General features: G+C 35.5%; 1 protein-coding gene across 10 annotated transcripts in view; it reads right to left on the bottom strand.

Annotated features, from left to right (window-relative positions):
- The window catches only part of LOC118745772 (potassium voltage-gated channel protein Shal), a 247,371-nt gene that overhangs the window by 135,377 nt on the left and 88,120 nt on the right, over positions 1–23,874 (bottom strand). The window lies entirely within an intron of this gene.

The raw sequence follows: 23,874 nt of genomic DNA, 5'->3' as shown, positions 1-23,874 counted from the left end.
CCAAGAATTAAAATTTTTCCAAATTTGTTTTTGTTTCGCTTGTTAATTCTTGTGAAGAATTTAATTACATGAAACTGTGGATAGGGTTGATTACAGATATATCACTTTACCAATTTTTTCCCCTCTCTTGATGACTCTAAGATATATTTATGTACATGGTGGTCCATATAGTGGTTTCTTTTAAAAAATTCAAAAAAATATTAACATAAATTAAAGCTTCCGATTAATTCGAAAGAGCAAACATTCCCATTATTTCAGCCGTGAGAGCAGAAGTGGCCTAACCCGCAGTCCATTTTTTGTACTTAACTACTTAAAATAGTTTAAAGTGTTATAAATTTAAAAATAAAAGGCCCCTATTGCGAGTGTCGACTGGCAGTAGAATAGAAATTTGTCGATCGAGTCGATCATATTTTATTTTGCTACTGTGCAACTTGATCAATAAAAATGTGTACTATTGTGAATGGTTGACTGAATTGTAAACAGCTGTTTGTTTGTTTACATTTGTTTCTTTAGTGTTTCATTTACCTCATTTTTAAAATAATTGTTTTTATTATAAAATTTTAAAAATGGACACAGTTGAAATATGGTTAAGTGATGAGGAAGATGATGTGGAAGCTAATAGATTAGTAGAGTTGGCTAAATCAAGGAGGGAATTGCGAGATTAGTCGGATCCCTTGGAGTTGGAAGATGAAGTGTATGTACATATGTGAATTTTATGAATAGAAGTTGCGTTCCCGATGCTTCACGGTTTTTAGGTTTTACAGGATTTGCAGGAAAAGCTGTTTTCCTCATTAACAAACTTTATGGAAGTTTAAGAAATACGGTACGGTTTAGTTATTTGTACAGTGATGTTGGGTATTTGTGTCCAAACGCGGGACCCAAGTTTAAAAACTATAACATACAAGTGTAGTGAAAGAATTAAACTTTAATTTAAAGTAAAGATTTCAAATTTCCGAGCACTAGTTAATTAATAAATTATGCAGTTTTTTTTAACTTTGATGTTGGTTCTGCGCAAAAACACTGTGGATGGCGTAGCCGTAGTTATGTATATGCACAAGAAATATTGTATAGCTTTCACAAAAGAAGTGGAGCTTCCTCCCCTACTCTTTCCGGAAATTCCTCTGCCTATTTACTCACTCTCCTGCATCAGCTCGACCAACCGCGCAAGTTGCCTTTTGTTGCTTACAATTTTTGATCTGTTATTCAGACACATTGGTACATACATATGTATATTTCACAATTTTTTACAATTTCCAGTTCAATTGACTTATGCCCCTATTGCGAGTGTCGACTGGCAGCAGAATAGAAATTTGTCGATCGAGTCGATCATCTTTTATGTTGCTATTGCGTAACTTGATCGACAAAAATTTGTACTATTGTGAATGGTTAACTGAATTGTAAACGCTGTTTGTTTGTTTACATTTGTTTCTTTAGTGTTTCATTTACATCATTTTTAAAATAATTGCTGCGGCCGCTGTGGTGTAGTGGTAAGCAGTGCGTACTTTCACTCACCAGCACCTGGGTTCAAGCCCTGGTCAAAGCAACATCGCAAAAAAAAAATTAGAAAAAGGTTTTTTTCTTAACAGCGGTCGTCCCTCGGCAGGCAATGGCAAACCTCCGAGTGTATTTCTGCCATGAAAAAACAGCTTCTCATAAAAATACAATCGCACGCCACAAATCGGAGGAGAAGCTCGGTCAAACATTAACATATGTGTAAGCGCCAATCTATATACATATTATAAAATTAAAAAAATTGATGCAGTTGAAATATGGTTTAGTGATGAGGAAGATGATGTGGAAGCTAATAGATTTGTAGAGTTGGCTAAAGCAAGGAGGGAATTACGAAATTCGTCGGACCCCTTGGAGTTGGAAGATGAAGTGTATGTACATATGTGAATCTTATGAATACACTGAGGGAAATAATGCATAGTAAAAATGAATACTTTATATTTGATTATCGTTTAAAAATGTTCATATTTAACAATAATATTTTCATACAAAATGTATTACGCACGTATTTGACAGTTCACATCTGAGTATGTATATGTAAGTGTATACGCACCCCAAGCAGCAATAGCGCCGCTCTGCGAGCGGTGACAACACACACACACACACATACATACATAGTACATACATGTTTATCCGTACCCTGCAAAAAATTGTGCGACTAATCTCTAAAGAGAGTATTCCGAGATTACCCTCAATCGGGTACAATTGGGCATTAATTAGTCCCAACTAGTCTCATACGAGCACTTATGGAGGTCAATTAGTCTCGACTCATCCCTTGTGGGTATAATTGGAGATCAATTAGTCCCCAACTCATCTCTAACGGGTACTATTAACGATTTAATGATATGTACGCTCTTAGTCAATGAAATTTCATGTGCGGCGTTGGCACACAGAGAGAGTATTCGCCTAACAAAACGGAGCACCCCGGTTCGAATCTCAGCTGGCGGAAATTTTTACTTTTATTTTTTAAAAGTGACTAGTCGATTTTTATACCCTTTCGGGTATAAATGTGAACAATTAGTCTCTTCATAGGACATGCCCGAACAAAAGCGATCAGTTCATTCCATATAAAGAGATCAAAAGTGGTATTAGTCGCATGCTTCTTTGCGATTGCTCCCGGAGTCATCCCGGATTAGTCCCATTTTTTGCAGGGTACAAATCGCGTGCTGTGGTGTTGATGGATATTCAACATTTGAAGGCAAATTTATATGGCTGGGTGTAGCTGAGTGCGCAAAGATGCTTGCCACAAGTTGTTGATATCCGGAGATGGTCGAGTTCGAATTCCACTGCAGGCAACATGCAAATTAAATTTTTTAGTTTTTGTCTTGATTATTCACTTTACGGATGCTTTTTCAGTACGAACGCGTTCATTTTAATATGCGCGTAATTGAATTGAATATTTACCAATATAAATATTTATTTATTTAAATATTTAAATATTTATTTATTTATTTATCATCAGTGAATACATATTTTCATACTGACTACTAAGAAACTATCTAACTACTAATTATTATTAAGGTAGCTTAAGAGGATATTATTTAATATCCCTCCAGAAAGTGAGAGGTCAATATCAATAACTCGATTGATTTGATTAAGCTCACTAAGAGCTCGACTGATAGGAGCATTTATGGCATAATTAGATTTAACTCTATACAAATAGAATATGTCGAAGTGACGCAAGTTCCTAGTAGGGATATTGAGAGGTATCCTACTTAGAATATCAGGACAGTCCATATCTCCAGTTATGACTTTAATTATGAAGGAACAAGAGAGATATTTTCTTCTATTGTCAAGTGATTCTAATCTTAAGAGTAGACATCGCGAGGTATAAGAAGGCAAAGGTTGTGTGAAATTTAAAGATCGCAGTGCAAATTTAATAAAAATCTTTTGAATACGCTCGATTCTATTTATATATGATACCTGGGCAGGCCGCCAGATAAAGGCAGCATATTCTAAACGGGACCTAACAAAGGCAATAAACAATTTCTTATGCGTATACGGATCCAAGAAATCAGAGCTGTTTCGACGAACGAATGCTAACATAGAGTAAGAATTTGCCACTATAAAATTTATGTGGCTTGCAAACGTGAGTTTTGAGTCAAAAAATACTCCTAAATCTTTAACCGTGTTCACCGTCTTCAGTTGAGAACCCGCAATAGAATAAGTAGTATTTACAGTAACAAGCTTTCTGGAAAAAATGCAATGAGAACATTTATCAATATTAAGAAAAAAGTCGATTCTTCACGCACCAGGCGTGAACCCTGTCGAGATCGGACTGTAGTGCGAAAGAATCCTCCCTTCTTGCTACGACAGAATAAACCTTCAGGTCATCCGCGTACAGGAGAAATTTTGCATGTAGGAAGCATAAACTAATATCATTTATAAAAATAATAAATAACAACGGTCCAAGGATACTTCCCTGGGGAACACCTGAACTGGCATGAAAAGATCGGGAGGACGTGTGGTCAAGTACCACCGAACAGTACCTATCACTTAAATATGATTTAATCCAAGATAGAAATTTAGAGTGAAACCCTAAACAGGCTAGCTTGTCCAGCAAAATTGTATGAGAAACTCTGTCAAACGCTTTTGAAAAATCCGTGTATACCGTATCAATTTGCAACCCAGCCGAAAAGCTTTCCAGACAGTCCTCCGTAAAAATCGCTAGATTGGAAACGGTGGATCTCCCTTTAATAAAACCATGCTGATTCGGTGATATGATATTTCGAACTGAAAAGACCATTTTGTCCTTCATAATGGCTTCAAATAACTTGGCAACCGTTGACAATTTAGCAATAGGTCTATAATTCTTAACGTCATTTATAAGGTACTTTCTATTTGTCAATGTTATTGTGGCTTATTAAAATTTTTATTTTTAATATTTTTTATTGAGCTTTGTACCACGATTGTTTATTAGGAAAAATTGAAAAAGCAACAAAGTCTAAGCGGTAGAAGTTATAGCACTATTTCGGAGATCACCACATCTCCTCATCAGACTTTCGTTGACGTTTATAGTAAGATCAATCACGTTTCTATTTGATTTGAATATTTTTTTCCCTCAGTGTAGAAGTAGAACGGATTGAGGCTGATCGACTTCGCCGGGGCCCGAAACATGGTAGTATGCAGTACTAGGTTCAAGCATAAAAAGATCCAGCAAGCTACCTGGCTGTCACCGGATCGAAAAACGAGAAACCAAATCGATCATGTTGTGATAGACGGAAGGCACGCTTCCAGTGTTTTAGACGTACGCACACTCCGAGCCCAAACATCGACTCGGACCCCTATCTTGTTGCAGCCAAGATACGCACCCGCCTCTGTGCAGCAAAAAATGTGCGCCCAAATATGCAAGGAAAGCTTAACGTCGAAAAGCTGCAATCACAACAGACAGCCAGCGCTTTCGCTACTCGACTCTCACACCTGCTCTCAGAGAGCACTCTTCAACAAACCGACATATGCGAGCAGTGGAACCACATTTCCCGCTCATTAAGTACCGCCGCCGAAGAAGTAGTCGGATTTCAGCGAGCCCGAAAGAACAACTGGTACGATGAGGAGTGTCAGGAAGCTGCAGAGAAAAAAGATGCCGCCTACAGGGCCACGCTGCGATCGGGCGCAACGCGCGCTATGTGGGACCGCTATAGGGATCTGAAGAGGGAAGCGAGACGTATTTGCCGCAACAAGAAGAGAGAGGCAGAAATACGTGAGTGCGAAGAGCTTGAAATGCTGGCCGACAGGAGGAATGCCCGAAAATTTTACCAGAGAGTTAGGCGACTTACGGAAGGTTTAAAGACCGGGGCGCACTCCTGTAAGAACAATAATGGCGACCTAGTAACTGATGTCCAGAGCGTACTTAAATTATGGAGGGAACACTTTTCCGCCCTACTAAATGGCAGCAGCACAGAAAGTTGTGGAGAAGAAGAACCCGAGCCCGCAGTCGATGATGACGGAGTCGACGTTCCACCGCCTGACTATGACGAGGTACGTATAGCAATAACGCGGCTGAAAAACAACAAAGCCGCTGGAGCTGACAGCCTGCCAGCTGAGCTATTCAAGTACGGCGGCGAGGAGTTGATAAGGTGCATGCATCAACTCTTGTGCAGAATATGGTCAGATGAACGCATGCCCGACGACTGGAATTTAAGTGTGCTCTGCCCAATCCACAAGAAAGGTGACCCCGCCATTCGCGCCAACTACCGCGGGAACAGCCTTCTAAGCATAGGTTACAAGGTCTTATCGAGCGTATTGTGTGAAAGACTGAAGCCCACCGTCAATGAACTGATTGGGCCTTATCAGTGTGGCTTTAGACCTGGCAAATCCACCATAGACCAGGTATTCACAATACGCCAAATCTTGGAAAAGACCCGCGAGAAAAGGATCGACACTCACCACCTATTTGTCGACTTTAAAGCCGCTTTTGACAGCACTAAAAGGAGTTGCCTATACGCCGCTATGTCTGAATTTGGCATCCCCTCAAAACTCATACGGCTGTGTAAAATGACGTTGAGCAATACCACCAGCTCCGTCAGAATTGGAAAAGACCTCTCCGAGCCGTTCGCCACAAAACGGGGTTTCAGACAGGGCGACTCCCTTTCATGTGGCTTCTTTAATCTGATGTTGGAGAAGATAATAAGAGCTGCAGAACTGAACCGCTCAGGAACAATTTACTACAAGAGCGTGCAATTGCTGGCTTATGCCGATGACATCGACATCATCGGTAACAAAAACCGCGAAGTCTGTTCTGCCTTTTCCAAGTTGGATAGGGAAGCAAAGCGCATGGGTCTGGTGGTAAACGAGGACAAGACGAAGTATCTCCTGTCATCAAACAAACAGTCAGCACATTCGCGCCTTGGCTCCCACGTCACTGTTGACAGTTACAATTTCGAGAAAGTAGAGAATTTCGTTTACTTGGGAACCAGCATTAACACCGATAATAATGTCAGCATTGAAATCCAACGTAGAATCACTCTTGCCAACAAGTGCTACTTTGGACTGAGTAGGCAATTCAGGAGTAAAGTCCTCTCTCGACGTACGAAAACCACGCTCTATAAGTCACTCATCATGCCCGTGCTGGTATATGGCGCAGAAGCATGGACAATGACAACATCCGATGAGGCGGCTCTTGGGGTGTTTGAGAGAAAGATTTTGCGGAAGATTTACGGTCCTTTACGCGTTGGCGACGGCGAGTACCGAAGACGATGGAACGATGAGCTGTATGAGCTTTACAACGATATGGACATAGTGCAGCGAATTAAAATACAGCGGCTCCGCTGGCTTGGTCATGTCGTTCGAATGGACACCGACGCTCCAGCTCTGAAAGTATTCAACTCGGAACCCGCTGGTGGTAGCAGAGGAAGAGGGAGGCCCCCACTGCGATGGAAAGATCAGGTGGAGAAGGACTTGGCTTCACTTGGCGTTTCCAATTGGCGTCAGTTGGCACAGAGGAGAAACGATTGGCGTGCTTTGCTGAACTCGGCCAAAATCGCTTAGGCGGTTACAGCGCCAAAAAAGAAGAAGAAGAACAGTGTAGAAGTTACGTTTCAGATGCTTCACGAGTTGTAGGTTTTACAGGATTTGCAGGAAAAGCTGAAATACGGTAAGGTTTAGCTATTTGTACAATGATGTTGGGTATTTGTGTCCAAATGCGTGACCCGAGTTTAAAAACTTTAATATACAAGGGTAGCGAAAGAATTACACTTTAATTTAAATTAAAGATTTCAAATTTCCGAGCCCTAGTTAATTAATATATTATCCAGTTTCTTGGAAGCTTTGTTGGTTCTGCTAAAAAACACTGTGGATGACGTAGCCGGAGTTATATCCACAAGATATATTGCACATCGCCCCTACACTTTCCGAAAATTCTTTTGCCTATGTCCTCATTCTCCTGCATCAGCTCGAACAACCGCGCAAGTTGCCTTTCGTTGCTTACATTTTTTGATCTGTAATTCAGACACATACATACATATGTATATTTCACAATTTTTTACAACGTCCAGTTTAATTGACTTACTTTTTATTCATTATAGTAACACTTTCTTATGTAAACTTTATAAACGCAAACTCCAACGACTAAAAAAACAGCAATAAAAGGATGAGCGATTAAAAAGTATTCACAGTCGCTAATTGAGCGACAAAGCGACACTCACAATAGCATCGATAATCGACAATCGCTTAATAGTCGTTTATCTACTGCCAGTCGACATTCGCAATAGGGGTGAAAGTCTCTTATTCCTTAGTTTCAAGGTACGTTATTTATGTAGCTTTCTAAACTTAAGAATTGTTGCAGGAATTCTGACAGGACACTGCAGGCTGAACTTCCACCGGACCAAACTCGCAGGCACAATAGGTCTTAAAGGCGCAGGGGGCATTATCCCCAATAATAATAATAACAAGTAAAAAAGTCTAAGTTCGGGCGGTGCCGAACCTTAAATACCCGGCGCAAGTATTCAATATAGTGTTTTCACCTTTCCGAAAACTACCGCTACGTGGTAAACAGAGCGCAGGTTCCATGGGAAACTGAACCTCAGCACAAATATTATTTTTTTTTAATAAAACTAAGAAACTTGTGGATATGACGTTTGTAAAAATCTTGAATTAACCAAAACATATCAAGTTAAAGCTTTAAATGCATTTTTATTAACTTTTTTTATGTTTTGAAATCAAGTTCTAAGTAAATTGTTTGAGTGAGTTTAAAGTAAGATGTGTTGAAAGTGCTGTCAAATAATTTGCGATTCATAATTCAAATGTTTGATAAGAAAAATAAATAGTAGAACTCATCTGCTTTTAATAAACTTGTGTTATATATTAAATTGTGTGCGTGCTTTATCTATATTATGAGTTGTTATATATCAGTATTGATCTTGTCCCACCCGTGACAAAAAAAGCTAAAAGTTCTTATATTTAATTACAGAAGTTGCAGTTGTGTTTAGTGTTTGTTACTTAATGTTAGAAATTCATTGCAAATGTTTACCACAATGGTATATTCGTTTCCACATAGTTAGATAAGAATAATACACAGTGAAGCAAGTCCCACCCGTGACAGCTATTGGTCGGACAGTTTTCAGAGGTAGGTTTACACGGCTGATAAGCTTTATTTGTTTGTTCAGGTGGACGCAGGGGAGGAAGGGGGAAGCGCGGACTCGCCCATTAGCTCTATACCAGGAGTGGGCAAGGCCGAGGCCGAAAAGAGTCACATGTAAATTCAAAAAGGCTACAAAGAGCTATAAAAAAATATAAAAAATTTTATTTTTAAATAAAATTATTATTAGAAATAAAAAACAATAATTTTATTATTATTCTAATGTACGTAAGATAGATATAAAATCTGGTTTTACGTCAGTTAAAGCCGGTCGCATTTTACTATTTTAACTTCCAAACCATCAAATTCAATTTAGGGATTTGCGTAAATTCCAACCAGCTATTTTTGATCAGCTGGCAAAAATTTTTCCAGCAGAAACTAGCAGCTTTTCCTCAAAATTTAATGTCATTTTGCTTTCTCAATTTCTCCTATTTTGCAAGTTTTTTGTGTACGTAAACACAAAAAGCTGATAGTTTTTATAACTTTCCATAACGGTATTTTGACTTTTCGAATTTCATTGTAGAGTACAAAGACTCACAGCTATACGCTGTACCCAAAATTGAAAATATACGGCACGCAGTTGTTTTCAACAGCAGATATTTTAAATCTTTTACTTGTTGCCGGGTTTATGAAGTATGTAAACTTACACTTAAATAATTTCAAATGGACAAATCTTTTTTCAAAATATGCTTTTAAATCATGTGCAATATTCCTTTCTAGCCATGGAAAATGATGAAATATTCTTTTTTTGAGATCATGAATAAAAAGACGTAGTTTAGCTTCAAAACCAAGGTTCGGAAATTCTTATTTATGATTATTCGTTTCCATTCTTTTATGAGATTTATCATGATCGATAATATTCCAAATCTATTTTTGCATTCTTTTATCGCGAGTGAAAAATGCAAACAAATTTATCATCTCTCACATTCGGAATGCGATCGACAAAAAAGTTTCCGCTGCTTTTCATTCACGATCGAAAAATGCAAAGAAATTTCCTCTCACTCGAATATGAGAAGTCCGAGCATTGCCGATGTCGGCCTCTCATAAATGAGAAAAACGATACAAGTGATCCATTCGCGATCACTCACAAGTTGTGTTGCCGCGCATAATTTTTAGTGGTAGCCAAATTCCTTTAAAAAAAGGGCTAAAAAAGAGCTAAAAAAAGTCGTTGTGGCTAAAAATGGTAGCTACATATACATATATAAGTATACACGTAAACATTATAAGTAATGGTATATAAAAACAATGAACTTTGGAAAAAAGCTAATATTTTATCCAACCAAAAACCTTTTTGTATAAAAGGGGAAATATACGACACCAGCTTGCTGTTTCCATCAAGCGATTGTACCATCATACTCGAAGCATATAACTTACCAGCATGCTGGTACAATATTTATTTCTTTACAAATGAGGTCGAGGAAAGATCGAAATGATTAGAGCCGAAATTTCATAATTTTTCTAGCATTTTGTTAAACATTGTTTTTTTTTTAATTCACAACCGCAATATCGTTAACTTAATCTTCCACAAACACGGCTTTGACTCATATAGTGCAAGAAATTTCCGCCAAAATATTTATTGCTTAGAAAATTCAGCTAATTTCACCACTCACGACCAGTGTTGCCGTTTTAGCCCTTTGGTGGCTAAATTTGGCTACCAAATTCTTTTTTTGGCCACAAAAATTTGAAATTGCCCCTAGCCCTTTTTTAGCCCTTTTCAAAATTTATTCATCATTGACATTCAAATTTTTTTTATGATTTTCATGAATTTAACTCTTCGCTCATAAAGCGAACGCCTTTCCTTTAAGGCAAGTAAACATATTTCTATGTATGTTCCTTACGTTTCTGGGCCGTTATCTTATCTGTTAACGATTTAACTATACTTTAAAATAGGTAAGTTGGTGGCCCTTAATATGCTTTATGTGTTACACAAAGGTTTTTTTTGTTGAACAAAAAAGTAATTCTTTTCAGAGTTCATTGTCTTTCTATACCAGTAATTATAGAAAGTGTTTGCGTGTATACTTACATATTTTTACTAGCAGTACCCCGGTGTGCTTCTCTACACCAAATATTGAAAAACGAATGAAAAGTCCTGGAATTTTTCTATATGAAAATTTATCATTTGTTTTATTTCAAAATTTTTGATTCTTTATTTTAAATCTTAATCCAACAGATTTGGATATACAACATTTTTTTGTTTTTCCATCTTGGGTATGAATAAATAAACAATTTGGAATGCCAACTCTTGAACAGGCCACGTATAGCTACCAATTCCAGTAATATACCGAGATTACCAGATGAACATTTTTGTTAGTATGGGTGGTGCCACGCCCCCTTTTCCGAATTCGGGGAAACTTAACACAAACCATCTGCATAATGGCCCGACTATGCCGTATAAATTTGGTTGAAATCTTGCACTTATTCTTTATATATAAGATGTGAGGTGCCACGCCCTCTTTTCCAATACTGCCCATTTTTATCCATGAGTATGGAATTATTTGTTATACCTCTATACCAACTTCCAGTACTCTACCACAAATATTTCAAGAGATATACAACAAAAAAATTTTAGTTAGTATGGAAGGTGCCACACCCATTTTTACGAATTCGGGCAAACTTCACATAAACCATCTGCATGATAGCCTGAATATGCCGTATAAATTTGGTTGAATTCGGTGAAGCCGTTCTCAAGTTATAAGCTCACACCAAAAACGTGTACTTATTTGTATACATAAGATACATACATATGCCACGCCCCTTTTCCAAATTTGGGAAAACTCCACATAAAATATCTGCATGATGGCCCGAATATGCCGCATAAATTTGGTTGAATTCGGTGAAGCCGTTCTTAAGTTATATTGTCACACCAAAAACGTTCACTTATTTTTATATTTTAGTTAGTATGGGTGGTGCCACGCCCCCTCTTCCGAATTCGGGAAAACTTCGCATAAACCATCTGCATGATAAATCGAATATGCCACATAAATTTGGTTGAATTCGGTCAAGCTGTTTTTAAGTTATGAGGTCACACCAAAAACGTGCACTTATTTTTATATATAAGATGTAGGTAAAAAAATTTAGCTACCATTTTTAGCCACAACGACGATTTTTAGCTCTTTTTTAGCCCTTTTTTAGCTGCAATTTAGCCACCACTAAAAATGTTTCGCGGCAACACTGCTCACGACACCAGCATGCTGGTACAATCATAAAATTTTCAAATAGTTCTGAAGTCGCACGGTGACAGGTAATAAGATCAACGGAAATAAGGTCAACTCACTTTATTTCCCACCCTGGTGCGAAATAAAGTCAATTGACATTATTACCTTTTTAAAAACGAAATAAAATCAATTGACGTTATTTCTCTTTCAAACATTAAATTTGCGCTCGCGCCCCGCGTACCCAGCGCGACCGACGCGCACACCACGTCACGCTACGCCGCAGATATTTCACATTTTTATATTTGTAAGTTATTGGAAGCAGGGATGCAAACTTGGCTCAAACCGTGCCATTTGTTCCTATTTTACTTCAAATGGCACTTAATTTTTCAATTTGGCACAAAATGCCAAAATGGCACTTTTGTAAAAAAAATTACATTTCAATACAGTTTTGTGAAATCCTTTGCGTGCACTTCTTTTTCTCAATTAAAATTTTCTAATTTATAAAGGCTTTTCGACTGGTTTATCTTATTTTATCATTGCACTTTTGTTTTGAAAATGTGGCTTTATTTTATTGCTAAATGTGAATGATTAAAAGGAATTACACCTTTTTTGGCACTTTTATTTTTCTATTTGGAACATTTTGGTACTTTTTTTATCCTCAATATGGCACCTCATAACTAAGGAGAGTTGGCAGCCCTGATTGGAAGATTTCTGCTGTGTTTTGAGGCAACAACTTGTCTGCAGTAAAAAAGCATATAATTTGTGTTTCAAAAGTGTGTGAAAACCAATCAATTAACTTATATGATCTCGGTTCCGATATTAAATAATCAATGCGAGTAGCATTTTGGCACATTGGCTCGTTGAATGTGCCATCTAATAAGTAGTGTCGTCGTTCTCCTTAGCTGCTTTTAAATGACTGCTGGCGGAGGCATAAATACAGTGTAAGAAAATTATTTTTTTTATAATTGTTTCCTTATAGAAAAGTTGGGTTCTTTTCCACCTTAGACATTCCGAATTCGTTCAAAACATGCTAATTTAAAACACAGAATTCTTTCAGTGCTCCTCCGGGATTTTTGGACATGTACTGTTTCTTAAATTTAATAGTGTTCGCTTTATTTTTGTAGAAACGAAAAATGTTTTGCAAGTTATGGATCATTTCTCCACTCTTTTTTCAAATATTTCTCATATTCCAGCTGTGCGCAGGCGTTTAGTTTTTCGCATCGTGTTTTTACATATTCGTAATTAAAATTTTTTTTAATAGAATCACTTGGTGGTAGTTCATGATTGTGTGTGGATTAATATCACAACACTGAGGATTTGGCAAAAGCCTTTTTCTTCTATTAAAAAACAACACTTACGGGGCAATGTTTATTGTAAGAACAATATTTTTTTCTATGAATCGACATACTTTAAGCATTGTTGACGCTATTTCCATTTGAATGAGGAAATAGCGTCAATGACTTTATTTCCAAATTTTTGTTGACTTTATTTCGCTTTTGAAAAGGTAATAATGTCAATTGACTTTATTTCGCACCAGGGTGGGAAATAAAGTCAATTGACATTATTTCCATTGTCCTTATTACCTGTCACCAAGTCGCACCAGCGGCTGGTTCAATCACACCACAGGAACATACACGTTCAATCGACTTGATGGGCCATTTAACATATTAAGCATAATAATTAAGCATTAAGCCGTAAACTTATCTATTTTAAACTATAGTTGAATCGTTAATAGATAAGTTAACAGCCCTAACACTTTTACGGTATGTATGTATAAAAACGTAAGGAAGATACAATACATATATGTATATATGTCTTTCTTAGTTTAAGAATTCATCTCTTACATAAATAAAAAAAAATTAGATCAAATTAAGCATATGCAACTTTTCCATGCCAAGTATGAATGAATTCTAAACAGGGCTAAAAAAGGGCTAGGGGCAATTTTAAATTGATGTGGCCAAAAAAAAGTATGTGGTAGCTAAATCTAGCCACCAAAGGGCTAAAACGGCAACACTGCTCACAACAGCTTATCGCGATAAACTTGTGATAAATTTTCAACGACGTTGTATTTTTCACGTTTGTTCTGGGTATGCATTTTGTTATGCATACATACATATCTACATATGTACATATATGTAAGTAATGCAAGCAAATGCTTTTCGGTTGGAAGGAATTTAGGAAAATGCACAAATATATGAATTATGGTGGTAATATATATGTATGTACATATAAATTACATACATGCATACCTGTAGTTAAAGTAAGTATATTCCAAGCGTACACTTTTCAGTATAATGGTGTATCTGCATGTTATTTTATTATAATGATTGCGTTTATTTATTATATCTATCTAATAAATGGAACTTAGTGGGGATTAGACTGACTAATGAGAAAAGTGCGCACCTGGCGAAGAAAGCAGCAGGGACGGTAGTCAATATGAGTAAATTTTTTTTTTTTAGTGCCAATTTTGTTGCTGATGATGGATTGGAGCTAAATACTTCAAGTGCATCGGATTCCTCTCTTTCGTTTGGCTCGTTATCCTTATCTGAGGTGGATGTTCAAAAGGGTATTGCATCCCTGAAATTTTCAACCCAAACAGATATTGATGGTTTATCTGTCATTCTTTTTAAAAATTGCCAGGCTCTTATTAAGCCGCTAATGCTAATTTTCAATTTATCGCTTTCTTCGGGTACTTTTATTAGTGAATGGAAGAAGACAAATATTACTCCAATTTTTAAAAGCGGAAATAAAAATGACGTTAAGAATTATAGACCTATTGCTAAATTGTCAACGGTTGCCAAGTTATTTGAAGGACAAAATGGTATTTTCAGTTCGAAATATCATATCTCCGAATCAGCATGGTTTTATTAAAGGGAGATCCACCGTTTCCAATCTAGCGATTTTTACGGAGGACTGTCTGGAAAGCTTTTCGGCTGGGTTGCAAATTGATACGGTATACACGGATTTTTCAAAAGCGTTTGACAGAGTTTCTCACACAATTTTGCTGGACAAGCTAGCCTGTTTAGGGTTTCACTCTAAATTTCTATCTTGGATTAAATCATATTTAAGTTATAGGTACTGTTCGGTGGTACTTGACGACACGTCCTCCCGATCTTTTCATGCCAGTTCAGGTGTTCCCCAGGGAAGTATCCTTGGACCGTTGTTATTTATTATTTTTATAAATGATATTAGTTTATGCTTCCTACATGCAAAATTTCTCCTGTACGCGGATGACCTGAAGGTTTATTCTGTCGTATCAAGAAGGGAGGATTCTTTCGCACTACAGTCCGATCTCGACAGGGTTCACGCCTGGTGCGTGAAGAATCGACTTTTTCTTAATATTGATAAATGTTCTCATTGCATTTTTTCCAGAAAGCTTGTTAAACTATGTTCACATATCAATATTATCTCAATCAAAGCTCGTTTTTTAATCACCCCGTTTACACAGGCAAATCTCAGATTATTAGCCGTCAAATTTGTTGTGCTTGTTATTCTCACATCTCAAGGAAAAGTTATGTTTCTTCTCTGTGCCACCGTGATCACGTTTTTCTGCTATATTAAGCAATATAGATATATTTTACCTTAACAATTTATTTAAGAAATACCTTTAAAACCCTTTTTCCTTGCTAGCGTCCATTTTTGTTTACTTTTACATTTGGCATTTCTCTTCTCTTTCGCAAAAACAATCGATAAAACTAGGATGGACACCGAAAAGTTATCGGTTAAATCTGAGATTATTTTATAATTACAGATTAACAAGGGACGAATTTTATATGGCTAATCTCTTGTTATAATTACAGATTAGGATGTTAAGCTCGAAAATGAGGATAATCTACTTATATGTGAACCTAGTATTACTGTAAATACTACTTATTCTATTGCGGGTTCTCAACTGAAGACGGTGAACACGGTTAAAGATTTAGGGGTATATTTTGACTCAAAACTCACGTTTGCAAGCCACATAAATTTTATAGTGGCAAATTCTTACTCTATGTTAGCATTCGTTCGTCGAAACAGCTCTGATTTCTTGGATCCGTATACACATAAGAAATTGTTTATTGCCTTTGTTAGGTCCCGTTTAGAATATGCTGCCTTTATCTGGCGGCCTGCCCAGGTATCATATATAAATAGAATCGAGCGTATTCAAAAGATTTTTATTAAATTTGCACTGCGATCTTTAAATTTCACACAACCTTTGCCTTCTTATACCTCGCGATGTCTACTCTTAAGATTAGAATCACTTGATAATAGAAGAAAATATCTCTCTTGTTCCTTCATAATAAAAGTCATAACTGGAGATATGGACTGTCCTGATATTCTAAGTAGGATACCTCTCAATATCCCTACTAGGAACTTGCGTCACTTCGACATATTCTATTTGTATAGAGTTAAATCTAATTATGCCATAAATGCTCCTATCAGTCGAGCTCTTATTGAGCTTAATCAAATCAATCGAGTTATTGATATTGACCTCTCACTTTCTGGAGGGATATTAAATAATATCCTCTTAAGCTACCTTAATAATAATTAGTAGTTAGATAGTTTCTTAGTAGTCAATATGAAAATATGTATTCACTGATGATAAATAAATAAATAAATAAATAAATAAATAAATGTAAAAAAAAAAAAAATAATTTAAATCGGCATTTAATCATTATTTTATGATTTTTATTTTTTCGCTCAAAAATAATAATTATTACTGATTTTTATTTTTTCGCTCAACGGAAATGATTATTACTTGATTTTTATTTTTTCGATCACAAATAATGATTATTTTAAGATTTTTATTTTTTTGCTCAGAGATAATAGTTACTACTGAGTTTTATTTTTCCACTTAAACATAATTATTATTTATAAAATGTAAAAGGCCATACAGACGTAACTTACTGAAATTTTGACCTGAAAATTTTGGGACTTATTCCTTTTATTAGGGTGTCACTACATCTGAAAAGGATACGACCGAAATTACGCTGGTATATCTTTTGAGTTTTCTTAATGATCGTTATTCTTAAGTGAAAAAATATCTTTGTGTGAAAAAATAAAAATCATAAAATAATTAAAATCAAGTAATAATAATAACCTTTGAGCGAAAAATTAACCCTTTATAAGGCAACATCTTAATTTGAGTGTCAATTTTTATTTTTCTATTACTACTGCTAAATTAAAAACACATATTTATTCAAAATTTTTTTAAAAATTGTTTTCACTTATTTATTTGAAGAAAACGGGTATGTTACAGAAATGTTACATTGCTTTAAAAGTTATGAAAATTTTATTATAGGTGGTATTGACGGAAATAGTTATTAGTTTTGTTGTAGCAAAATGCAACACCACATTTTTCGCACAATGTTTGTGACACGCCTTGACAATTTTGCATTTTACAGCGTATTCTCTTTTCAGCCCATATTGGCCAATGACCAACCTGGTCTTGACGCACAGCTTGTGGTGGAGCATGTTGAGCGGGTCCCTTGGACTTTTTTGCTTGTATATCTGGTTCAATTGATCTTGTTCTTTTCAAATTTGATTTGGTATCAAGCCTTAAAAGAGTTTCAGCAATGTGCAGACGAAAGTCCGCCGACGGTAGCAACTTGTCTGTTTTATTGGCTGCGCAATTTTTTTTTATATAACAGCCATGAGTTCGCCATTACTAAATCTAAGAAGTGATAAAATAATCAAACTTGCCACCGTTTACTGCGAAGTTGAATTTTGTATCTTCCCATAATAGCGTCAATGAGATCTACACCTCCCATATGCGCATTGTATTGGCCAACAATGGACGGACGTGCTATTTCAATATACTTCTTTTGAGCTTTGTCGTATCTCTTTACCGGTCGTTTTGGAATTTCACCAACGAAAGTAGATGCTGGATTTACAACTTTGTTGTCTTTCCATGAAACTGTTGCAATTTTAATTCCTTCGACGCTACAAACAAACTCCACAGAAGATCCTCTGTTGTTTTTCATCATCTCCTTTTCAGTCGGAAGTTTACAGTTTGAGGTTCGGTTTCTTCTTATCGTTCCAACGCTGAAAATTCCTTCTTTCGCTAAATATCCAAGGAGTGGCAGAGACGTAAAATAATTGTCGAAATAAAGTTGAAAATTTTAATTTCTTGCAAAGATTCGCGCCAATCTCATGACTACATTTGATGATGCGCCCAAATCTGGTTCGTTGCCCTTAATGACATTTTCTTTCCCGGTTTCTGGCTCAATTCTGTAAGCAAATCCTGAAGAACCACATAATACATAAATCTTATAACCCCATTTATGAGGTTTGTTAGTGATGTAACGCTTTAGAAAATTTCTGGCTTTGGTAGACCACATCTGCTCATCAACGCAAAGATGTGGTTCTAGAGGAACTTTACCAAAATTTGTATTGAGTTCATCTATGACTGGCCTCATTTTAAACATTCTATCATAATTTTTGTCAGTTGAATCACACGTCTGAGTTTTTCAAATTTCTTTAGAGGCATCGCTTCTCGAATCATAGAGGTCCCGATGTTGTTGCTCCAGTGACTCGCTGCATTTGGAAGTTTTATCAACGACATCATGTACACAACACCAATAAATGGTTGAATATCCATTTGTGACACCCGAAATCTATCATTGACTTCCTTTTGAATGATATACAAATTCGTTTGATCAGAAATGTACTATAACATTTCCTTGGAATGGAAGTAAAAGAAATATTGTATTGGAGTGTCAAGGCTTTTTATCTGTTCGGGCAGTGTTGTATTTCCTTTGAATAAAAGTTGTTGCTCATTCAGAACAAGTTTTTTCTTTTTCCAAAGAATGTTCTCATAACCAGGGTTGCCACTTTGGTAAATTGTTACCAAAATTGGTAGAAAAAATTTGGGTTGGTAAAAAGGTAAATTTTTTCTCATTTTGGTAGATTTTTGATGAAATTTCCGTTCCCGATTTATTTTTCGTAGTTATCTTTAAATATATTATAAATTTCTTTGCATACTTTTTATATAATTACATGCGTATAAATGTATATCCATATAAGGCGAACATATCGCGCTCCATTCAAAACTAATTTTACTGGAATCGCGAGGAGCTTTTGATTGCCTAAATATTTTAAATGATTATTTAAATATAAAGAAAAAATTGACAGGTATGTAACTACGCACTATGATTGTTCGCAAAAAAAATTAAATCAACGCCATTTTTTATCAATGCAAAAAAAATAAAAAAATTAATGTGAATTTTATGCAGCACATTTTTGGCTATACTCAAATAGTATTTGCTTTAAAACTCCATACCTCAAATTGTTCTTAAAATTCAGAGTAAAAAATTCGAAATTTAGACGAAAATTTTTGGAATTTTTCTATACGTTGTATATAGTTTGAATCCTCGGTTTTTATGGTTTTAGTTAAAGCAACAAAAAATTTTTACCCGAAAAATATTGCGAATATTAAAAAAAATCACTTTTTTGAGTCACTGTATTTGTCTATAATAACTCGAGTTGAAGTTTTCCAAATAATGAAGTTTCATTGTTGCCTTTAGTTTCAACACTTCCGCTTTTGGTTGAAGGAAACTGAGAATATGCCAATAATACGACTCAAATACCGTATAACTACTTAAATAAAAAATTCTTAAAAACAATTTTAATTATTATTGAAATAACTAAAAAAAATTTAAAAAAAACTATAGTTTTAATTAAAATAAATAAAAAAACAACAAAACTATAGTTTTTATTAAAATAATTATAAAAAAGTTATTGGTGGATATTTCCCACATTTGGTAGATTTTTTTCAAGTCGATGGTAAATATCTTTTTGATCAGTGGCAACCCTGCTCATAATGCTTTTTTTGGTGTAGTGTGCTTTCTGCTTGATTTGGTAGAGCGACTGAAGTTGGTGATTCTGGACTTTCATTTCCCACATATTCTATTACATCGTCAATATCTAGAGCAACATCTTCGAAAATGGAGTCTTCAACGTCTACGGCATAGTCGGGATCAGCCACACTATCATCATCAAAATCAAGTCCATCCTCACTCTCTTCAAGCATTTCTAAGATTTCCGCACTTGTCAACGGTTTAGACATTTTTATATCGAGGCTGCAAAAAAAAATACACGTCACAGGGCAATGTAACATAAATGTAACAAACTGAAATGTCCCAAAAAAAGTCGAATATGGTTTGTTTTGAGTTGAATTTGATGAAAATCACTTTATTGCATACTTACGCACTTATTTTTAAACGAAGAAGATAATATGTATGACACAAATCTGATTACCGCACTAAAAACTTAAACACTTGTTACGCGTTTGCAATTTTTCCACCAATAAACTTTTGGCGCAAAAAATATGTGATGACTTTATTGTCCCGTTTTTTTTATTTCTTTCTTGTGGTGCACTGTTTGTATCAGTTATGTTACAATGCCCAAAATACTAACATAGGTAGAAAACAGCAATATTTTGTAAATTTTAGGGTTTGTGACATTACCGTCACATGGCCAGATAAAGGGTTAAAACTTAAATATTAATAATTATTTTTAATTTTTATTCGTTAAACTCGAAAAATAAAAATCATTGCAAATTGCAGTAGGACGTATGAACACAAACACGTGAGTGATTTTTTTTTGGTTAAAATTTAAAAAATAATGATTATTTTCCGTCCCTGAAAAGCAGAAAAACAATATAAATTTTTTATTTATTTTAAAAGATTTGGTTCGCTATTATAAGGATATTAATAAAAAACCAAAAATATAAACACGTTAATAGAATAAGAATATGTATGTATGTATGTATGTATTACTTAGAAGAAAACTCAATAAGAGGAAGGTCTGCATTTCATATCCATGCACACATATGTATATACGTGTGTATCTATCCCTGCAAAAAATGCGACTAATCCGAGATGACTCCGGGAGCAATCGCAAAGGAGCATGCGACTAATACCACTTTTGATCTCTTTATATGGAATTAACTGATCGCTTTTATTCGGGCATGTCATATGAAGGGACTAATTGTTCACCTTTATACCCGAAAGGGTATAAAAGCGACTAGTCACTTTTAAAAAATAAAAATAAAAATTTCCGCCAGCTGAGATTCGAACCGGGGTGCTCCGTTTTGTTAGGCGAATACTCTCTCTGTGTGCCAACGCTGCACATGAAATTTCATTGACTAAGAGCGTACATATCATTAAATCGTTAATAGTACCCGTTAGAGATGAGTTGGGGACTAATTGATCTCCAATTATACCCGAAAGGGATGAGTCGAGACTAATTGACCTCCATTAGTACCCTTATGAGACTAGTTGCGACTAATTAATGCCCAATTGTACCCGATTGAGAGTAATCTCGGAATACTCTCTTTAGAGATTAGTCGCACAATTTTTTGCAGGGTATATCAGAGGTGGGCACTCACTCTATCATACACATGCGCTTGTGTGCGAAGCAGCGAAGTTTTGCTCAACAGCCAGTGCTCGGACTTCACCACATTTGTGGAATACTTGACATTTCTACTACTTCTACCACCGTAAGCTAAAAAACTTTCAGATCTTGAAACTTCGACACATGTATGATAGGATCGTCTTCGTGCAAGGCGAATTTATACAAGGTGGTGTTGATGGCGAATTTAGATTTTCACCGCGGTACTTATTACTGTCAAAATTATGTGTTTGTTGTATTTCCCATGGGATGGGTGTGCGCAATGCGTGATACGCTATCGCGTTAAGAGTCGCAATAATAAAAAATCGCGTTGATTTTTAATGATTGGCAATTTCTTTTATATGGAAGAAAATGCCTAGCACCGTCAGCAAAAAAAGATAAACATTAAATAAAGAAAAAATATAAATAGCCAAAAATTGGTCAAAGTGTCACTTAACTTAATCAGCTCACCATAAGTGCATATAACATATTTATAAATTTATTTATTTTAATCTACCACATTCGTTTGGAATGTACCACAATTTTTCATGCTTATTTACCACTAAGAAAACTTTTCGTCCGAACACTCTCAACAGCAACTTATTTGATTTGCTTTGCCCATATATCAGCGAAGCATCAGCATTTTGAAGCCCAATTACATGAATATATGCATGTACTTAGGGACACGATATCGATCCGAAAGTATCGATATGGTACGCATTTAAAATATCGCTTTAAAAACATCGGGTACCCATTAATATCGGAATAAAAAGACTCGATATTCCAAATATCGATACCAAAAACCAAAAAAATGTATCTGAATATAGGTCTCGCATATAGGCCGCTGTGGTGTAGTGGTTAGAAGTGCGCAAACCTTGAAAATGAAAAACAGCTTCCCATAAAATACAATCGCCATTCAGAGTCGACATAAAACTGTAAGCATCCCTAGGGTTGCCTACCGTACTAGAATATATAGTATTGTACTATTTTTTGGGTCTGCATACTATATACTGTTGGAAAAAAATATAGTATGCAAAAATACTATATTTCTTCAGTTATAAATATAAACATATTTCAGCATTTGTTAGAAAAAAAAAATGTTTTAAAATGGATAACATTTATACTGAAATATCAATATTAAAATAAATATACTTTAAAACAATGGGTGCAGAGATCAAAAATGGCAACATTTTTAAAAATACTTAGAAAGATTTACCAAATTTACTTAAAATTATTTCGCTTATGCTCTCTAATCCTGCAATTTCGGCATTCACAGAAAGAGTTTTTTCTATTAAGATTTTGAAATGGTGAGATGAGAGAAGTAAATAATGAACTAATAAATAATGAACTTTTAATTTATATATATTAATTTAAATATTGATAGCGATAAAGCATATGATACTTTCAAAGAAATATATTGTTTTATAGAGGAAATGCATAAGAAAGAAAAAAGATGTACTCCTAAAAAGCATTTTTACTTTTTCTTTAAAAAAATACTATATATATTTGAATCGTACTATATTTTTTCAGATTTTTTTGAAAAAGTACTATAAATTTCTTAGAAAATGTTGGCAACCCTAGGCACTACCTTTGTGCCACAGCAATAAGGCGCACGCGACAAATCGGAGGAGAAGTTCGGCCAAACACTAACATATTGTGTAATTAAACTCCTGCGCAATTCCATTTAAACGGCCTAACAAGACATCCGATCGCCGCGCAAATACTTTCCCTCCTTTACTCTCATCGTTCGGGACAAGTGTGAGTAAGCATAAACCATTTTCTGCAAGCGTACGTAAACTACCGATCAATAGCAAGACGCGTAGAGTATTTACTTTGCCTTCCGCAACTACTGCGAGTAAAAGGTATTTGAAAGTAGAGTACTCTACTGGTAGTACTTGAGTATTTTCGAAGAAAACATACATTTGTGGTATCCTAATAAAACTAAGGACAGGAATGTAGTGGAGCGATGAAGCGAGCGACGAGCAAAACGTACTTTCAACTAAAATGCTGATATACATACCTAAGTAAATATGTATGTATGTGCATAGATACATGTATAAGTGTCCGCATATATTTTTTCTCGTCACTTGCTCTGTCGCTTCACTGCAGCAAAACCAAGTTGTGGGGAAAACCCTGACGATATGCGTACAATTGAAACCATGGGTTTGAAGATAGCGCAAATTGATGTGAAAATTTCAATTTCATATTAAATATTAAAGTCCAGCGCAAGAGTATTTGCCGCATTTTGTTCAATAAGTACTCATTGCATTGTACTCTACTCCCAACACATTGTTACTCTTTTTCCGCATATATACACTACTTGGCGTTGAGAGAGTAAATACTTGACGTACTTGCTATTACTCCACCAAAGTAGGTACTCTACTTTCTCTCATTGCTGCTGCCAAAAGAGAGTAGCAAATCTACTCTCTGTATACTTGTAGTACAGGAAGTACTTACGTATTAAATTTCAATTCTGGTTGTTAGCCTACTAGTTGATATCGTTTGCGGCGCTGGTCAGTGAAATTGAAAGAGTAAAAATAGAATATGGAAATTGACGATGTAAGGAAATGTTTACGGCCTTATTTATAAAAAATAACGTAGATTTAGACAGTTGTTGTGACTTTTGTATTCAAGCAGCTTTTTAAATCTATGTATGTACTTATATTTTTATGAAAGTATTATTTCTCGTTTCTAATTTTCGTTAACACTATTTGCAGTCATTAACCAACAAATAAGTTGTCAAAAACAACAACTTAAGCAATG

The sequence above is a fragment of the Rhagoletis pomonella genome, unplaced genomic scaffold (genome assembly GCF_013731165.1).
Source record: "Rhagoletis pomonella isolate Grant_MI unplaced genomic scaffold, Rhpom_1.0 Rhpom_scaffold_00009, whole genome shotgun sequence".
Classification (NCBI taxonomy): Eukaryota; Metazoa; Arthropoda; class Insecta; order Diptera; family Tephritidae; genus Rhagoletis; species Rhagoletis pomonella.
This window is presented reverse-complemented; position numbering and strand designations above follow the sequence as displayed.